This window comes from Polyodon spathula, unplaced genomic scaffold (genome assembly GCF_017654505.1).
Source record: "Polyodon spathula isolate WHYD16114869_AA unplaced genomic scaffold, ASM1765450v1 scaffolds_3279, whole genome shotgun sequence".
Classification (NCBI taxonomy): Eukaryota; Metazoa; Chordata; class Actinopteri; order Acipenseriformes; family Polyodontidae; genus Polyodon; species Polyodon spathula.
In genome coordinates this window covers 24,001-30,000 of record NW_024474743.1, presented here as the reverse complement: position 1 = coordinate 30,000, position 6,000 = coordinate 24,001, and the positions used below count along the sequence as shown (strand labels likewise).

Below are 6,000 nucleotides of genomic sequence, written 5' to 3'. Positions count from 1 at the left end.
GCCACCAGCAAAGGCACGCTCCGGCTTCTCTACAGCTCGAATGAACCTTTCGCCTTTTACTAAAGATTTCCGTGGAGAGGAGCATTTACGAGTTCGATCCAATTTTTGGACAGCCCTTCCCCTCAGGGAGGGGCTCCACCTGGAGTTTAAAAGCAGAACGAGCACAGAAAGGGCGGTCGCCCCCGTTGGAGCCCGGCACCTTTCCTTCCTTCCTTCCTTCCTTCCTTCCTTCCTTCCTTCCTTCCGCCCGCCCGCCCGCCCGCCCGCCCGAGAAGCAAGTACCACGACTGCTGCGGCGGGCGGCCGCGCCCGGGGCGTTTGGCCAAAACCATTGTGGGCATCGCTTCTCGGCCTCTTGGCTCAGATCAAGTGTAGTATCTGTTCTTATCAGTTTAATATCTGATACGTCCCCCATAGGGGGACCGTCTATATTAAATGGATTTTTGGAAGCGGGAGATGGAAGCGGGGCTTGCTCCGTCCACTCCACGCATCGACCCGGTATTGCAGTACCTCCGGGAACGGTGCCCATTTCTCAGAAAGGTCAAAAGAGAGAGAGAGAGAGAGAGAGAGAGAGAGAGAGAGAGAGAGAGAGAGAGAGAGAGAGAGAGAGAGAGAGAGAGAGAGAGAGAGAGAGAGAGAGAGAGAGAGGAGATCCCCTCCCCCCCCCCCACCTCCCCTTTCCTGGGACGCGCCGTTTTCCCGTTTGTTTTTTTTTTTTTTTTTTTTTTTTTTTTTTTTTGTTTTTTTTTTTTTTTTCATATTTCATATTCAGGCAGGCCTAACACACGCAGCAGGCCAGTGTAGCAGCAGCAGCAAAGCGCCCTTTCGCCGGGGCGGAACGGCAGATGCGTTTTGGGAGGAGTTCCCTGTTTTTGTTTTGCGTGCGTGGCCTCGCTGCCGCTTGGCAGAGGGGAGGGCCTTTGGGCCTTTGGGCCGGCCGGAAGGGCTCGGCCACCAGCAAAGGCACGCTCCGGCTTCTCTACAGCTCGAATGAACCTTTCGCCTTTTACTAAAGATTTCCGTGGAGAGGAGCATTTACGAGTTCGATCCAATTTTTGGACAGCCCTTCCCCTCAGGGAGGGGCTCCACCTGGAGTTTAAAAGCAGAACGAGCACAGAAAGGGCGGTCGCCCCCGTTGGAGCCCGGCACCTTTCCTTCCTTCCTTCCTTCCTTCCTTCCTTCCCTTCCTTCCTCCCGCCCGCCCTCCGCCCGCCCGAGAAGCAAGTACCACGACTGCTGCGGCGGGCGGCCGCGCCCGGGGCGTTTGGCCAAAACCATTGTGGGCATCGCTTCTCGGCCTCTTGGCTCAGATCAAGTGTAGTATCTGTTCTTATCAGTTTAATATCTGATACGTCCCCCATAGGGGGACCGTCTATATTAAATGGATTTTTGGAAGCGGGAGATGGAAGCGGGGCTTGCTCCGTCCACTCCACGCATCGACCCGGTATTGCAGTACCTCCGGGAACGGTGCCCATTTCTCAGAAAGGTCAAAAGAGAGAGAGAGAGAGCGAGAGAGAGAGAGAGAGAGAGAGAGAGAGAGAGAGAGAGAGAGAGAGAGAGAGAGAGACCCTAACCCTCCCTCCCTCCCTCCCCACCTCCCCTTTCCTGGGACGCGCCGTTTTCCCGCTCTTTTTTTTTTCATTTTTTTTTTTTTTTTTTTTTTTTTTTTTTTTTTTTTTTCATATATTTCATATTCAGGCAGGCCTAACACACGCAGCAGGCCAGTGTAGCAGCAGCAGCAAAGCGCCCTTTCGCCGGGGCGGAACGGCAGATGCGTTTTGGGAGGAGTTCCCTGTTTTTGTTTTGCGTGCGTGGCCTCGCTGCCGCTTGGCAGAGGGGAGGGCCTTTGGGCCTTTGGGCCGGCCGGAAGGGCTCGGCCACCAGCAAAGGCACGCTCCGGCTTCTCTACAGCTCGAATGAATCTTTCGCCTTTTACTAAAGATTTCCGTGGAGAGGAGCATTTACGAGTTCGATCCAATTTTTGGACAGCCCTTCCCCTCAGGGAGGGGCTCCACCTGGAGTTTAAAAGCAGAACGAGCACAGAAAGGGCGGTCGCCCCCGTTGGAGCCCGGCACCTTTCCTTCCTTCCTTCCTCCCTCCCTTCCTCCCTCCCTCCCGCGCCCGCCCGCCCGCCCGCCCGCCCGAGAAGCAAGTACCACGACTGCTGCGGCGGGCGGCCGCGCCCGGGGCGTTTGGCCAAAACCATTGTGGGCATCGCTTCTCGGCCTCTTGGCTAAGATCCAGTTTGTGGCTTGACCGCAGCTTGATCGCTGGAGAAAGAGAAGGTGACGTGAGGATGGCGGCTAGATCCTCATCAAGGTCGGCCCAGGGGGCTGGACTAAAGAACACCGTTCGTCTGAGGTGGAAGGAAGAGAATAAAGGAGACTTTTTGGATCGGGACCAGTTCGTGCAGAAGGTCATCATGGATCAACTGAAGCTTGTGCCTACTCAGATCTTCTGTTTACAGGTAAATAACAACCTGAAATTTGTGGATGTAACTTTTACGACAAAATTGGTTTTTGAAACCTTTTTCAAAACCTGCAAGGAAAAGTCGGCAGTGGAACCCTTATCTTTTTATACGGTGGAGTCGTTGTGGCATCAGGAACACCGCATAATGACTGTTCATATGTTTAACCCTTATGTCAGCGATTATGATGTGGAACTCTTTCTCTCTCGATATTGCTCGTCTGTTGCTGGCGGTGTATTATTGAGAGATAAGAATGGGATTTGGACGGGTAAAAGACAATTTCGTGTGGATTTAAAACCTGATGCTGATGGGTACGATGGGTTCAAACATCCACCAGCCAATTTCTCCATTGGGCCGAATCGAGGTTATTTATTCTATAGTGGGCAGCCTCAGCATTGCCGAAAGTGTGGCAAATTTGGGCATCTAGCAGTTTTATGCGATAATGTGATCTGTCGCAACTGTCAGGGTGCCGGTCATGAAGCTAAAGACTGTTTAGTGGGGAAGAAATGCAGCATCTGCGACTCAGAGGGCCATTTGTTTAAACAATGTCCTATGAGGCAATCCACGTATGCAGATGTGGTCCGGAGTGAAAAGCCGACAGAGGAAGAACCAGCCGGTCAGGGCGTGGAGGAGGACCGGTCGCAGCCGGACTTGACTTTCACGCAGGCAATGGAAGAGGTGCCGGAGACTGAAGACGGATCCAGTCAAGAAGCTTCAGTATCCGCGGTTAGCTGCAGTGAACTAATTCCAGGGAACCAGGAGCATTGGAGAAATGCAATGGGTAAGCGGAAAAACACGCCGGAATCATCAGAGATTCCATTTGAAACTGCTGGCAAAAAGAAGGTAGGGGGAATCCCTCTCTCTGTTAACCCTTTTGACATTTTGTCAGTCAGTGAGGAGGGGGAGGCTTTGGATGAACTGCCGGAGGAAAGGATTATCAAGGATTGGAGTGAGTGTGCTTCAGGCAGCTCTGGCATTAGGGACACTTTGGATATGCTACAAGCAGAATGTAATGCCCTTGGTAAGGGGCATAGTAGTCAGGAGCAGAGCAGCTCTGACCAGGACAGTGCAGGGGAAGGAGGATCGGAGTATGCACTTGTTGAAGGAAGAAAAGAGGGGACTTGAATTGAACTGCGTCTAGTTCCTTTGTTTTTGTTTTGTATTTGTTTTTTGTTTTTTTCTCTCTTTTTGTGTGAAATGTCTGTCTTTAATCTAATGACCGTGAACGTTAGGGGGTTAAGGAATGAAGTGAAGAGGGCTGCTGTTTTTGCCTCTCTGCAGCATTTAGCTTTTTCTGTTTGTTTCCTGCAGGAGGTGCATTTAAAGGATAGTGGGGATATTAGTTTGTTTTCTAAAGAATGGGGGAGGGGGGAGTCTAGATGGAGTGTGGGAGGGGTACACTCTACAGGGGTAGGGATTTTGTTTGGGGATAGGGACATTAAAGTGGTAGATGCATTTTCTTTAGTTCAGGGGAGGGTTCTAGTGGTAGATGGGGATTGGAGGGGGCAGAAGTTAAGGTTCATTAATGTCTATGCTCCTTCTGAGCCAGGGCTGCGGAAAGATTTATTGGTGGGTTTGGGGACGGTTTGTATGTCAAATAGACAAATTATTTTGGGGGGGGATTTTAACATTTCTTTTGAGAAATCGCAGGATTTTAGTTTAATTCATTTGAAGGCATTAATTTCTCAGTTTTCTCTAGTGGATGGGTTTCGGTACTGTAATCCTGGTAAAGAAGGGGTGACTTGGCAAAATTCTAGAGGGTCTAAAAGTAGAATTGATTATTTTTTTGTAGCTAGGAGTTTGTCACTTATCTCATCTACAGTCTCTCCTGTTTGGTTTTCAGATCACCATAGGTTATCTTTAGTTGTTAATTTCAAAGTGCCTGGGTTTGGCAAGGGGTTCTGGAAACTAAACTGTGACATACTTAGAGAGAAGGATTTTAGAGAACAATTTTCATTTTTTTATAAGGAATGGGTTGATTTAAAAAAGTATTTCAGTTCTGTGATTGACTGGTGGGAAGGGGTGAAAATAAAGATAAAGGTTCTAGCGCAGGGATATTGTAGGGCTAGGGCTTTTAGGGATAAGGGGGAGTTTCTCAGGTTACAGAGAGAATTGGAAGCACTGTACAGTAAAGGGAATAATGGTGAAGATGTTAATTGGGACAAATGTGCTGCACTGAAAGCCAAATTAAGGGAGCATTGTGAGAAGAGGGCCAGGGTGTTTTTGTTTAAAGGGAAGCAAGAGTTTGCTGAAAAGCACGAGACGTGTAGTTCTTATTTTTTTAAACAGATTAAAAGTGCACAAGGTAAGAGGGTATTTAACAGTTTAAAAAGAGGTGATGGGATTACAGTGCAGGATAATGCTGGTATGCTGCAGGAGGCCACCGCTTTTTATCAGGTCCTGTTTAAGGAAAAGGAGGTGGATAAGGGGGTAGGGGACTCCTTCTTGGACAGGGTGGAGGCCCGGGTTCCAGAGGAGGTCAGGGAGGAGTTGGAGCAGCCTATCAGTTTGAGGGAATTAACAGAAGCACTGAGGGGAATGAAAAACAATAAGGTTCCAGGTGGGGACGGGTTGCCAAAAGAGTTTTATGTTATATTTTGGGATATGTTAAGTAAGGATTTTTTGGAGGTAGTGCATGAGATTTTTAGTTCTGGGAGTTTGGGTGCTTCAATGAAAGAAGGGATCATTTCACTTTTATTTAAGAAGGGAGACCCTGAGGAGTTAAAGAATTGGAGGCCTGTCACGCTTTTGGGGGTCGACTACAAGCTGATCGCCAAGGTGCTGACGGGCAGATTGAAGAAGGTTATGCCTTCGATTATAAATGAGGATCAAACATGTGGAGTGGAAGGGAGGTCGATCCTCTGGAATCTCCAGCTGATCAGAGATGCTATCTCGTGGGTGCAGGACAGGGCTCTTCCTTTGATGCTGGTCAGCCTTGATCAAGAAAAGGCGTTTGATCGGGTAAATCACGGGTTTTTATTTCGCATTTTAAAAAGATTTGGTTTTGGTGAACACTTTCTAAGGTGGATAAATATAATGTACACAGGTGTGGGTAGTAGAGTTAATTTAAATGGGTTTTTGGGGGAGCTGATTAGGCAAGAGTCAGGGGTAAGGCAGGGGTGCCCCCTGTCTCCATTGCTTTGTTTTGTTTATGGAGCCTTTTGCAGTAGCGGTCAGGGCAGATCAAAATATAGTGGGACTCCAGTTACCTGGCAGTGGGGGGAGCACAGTGAAAATTTCCCAGTATGCGGATGACACAACCCTGTTTTTGAGCACAGAGCACAGTTGGATGTGGGCCTTGCAGGTCATTGAGCGTTATGCTCTGGCCTCGGGGTCCAAGCTAAACATCGCAAAATCTACAGTAAAGTTCTTTGGGACGTGGAGAGATAGGAAGGATGACCTGGGTGGTTTACAAAATTGTTCTGGGGCACTTAAATTGTTAGGGGTCAGTTTTGATCACGAGGGAAACGAAATGAGGAATTGGTGTGAGAGAATATCTCGGCTGAGGGTCAGACTTGGGTTGTGGAAAACTA

At 49.0% G+C, this 6,000-nt stretch overlaps 5 non-coding genes across 5 annotated transcripts; all 5 read left to right on the top strand.

Moving 5' to 3' along the window:
* Positions 1-15: 15 nt before the first annotated feature.
* On the top strand, positions 16-133 carry LOC121311593. The gene has a single exon (XR_005949358.1). It is a non-coding gene; the product is annotated as a U5 spliceosomal RNA (small nuclear RNA).
* A 206-nt stretch (positions 134-339) lies between these two features.
* LOC121311620 lies at positions 340-532 on the top strand. The gene has a single exon (XR_005949385.1). It is a non-coding gene; the product is annotated as a U2 spliceosomal RNA (small nuclear RNA).
* Positions 533-965: 433 nt separating this feature from the next.
* Positions 966-1,083, top strand: LOC121311592. Its single transcript, XR_005949357.1, has one exon. It is a non-coding gene; the product is annotated as a U5 spliceosomal RNA (small nuclear RNA).
* Positions 1,084-1,285: 202 nt separating this feature from the next.
* On the top strand, positions 1,286-1,478 carry LOC121311618. The gene has a single exon (XR_005949383.1). It is a non-coding gene; the product is annotated as a U2 spliceosomal RNA (small nuclear RNA).
* A 413-nt stretch (positions 1,479-1,891) lies between these two features.
* LOC121311656 lies at positions 1,892-2,009 on the top strand. The gene has a single exon (XR_005949410.1). It is a non-coding gene; the product is annotated as a U5 spliceosomal RNA (small nuclear RNA).
* Positions 2,010-6,000: the final 3,991 nt, after the last annotated feature.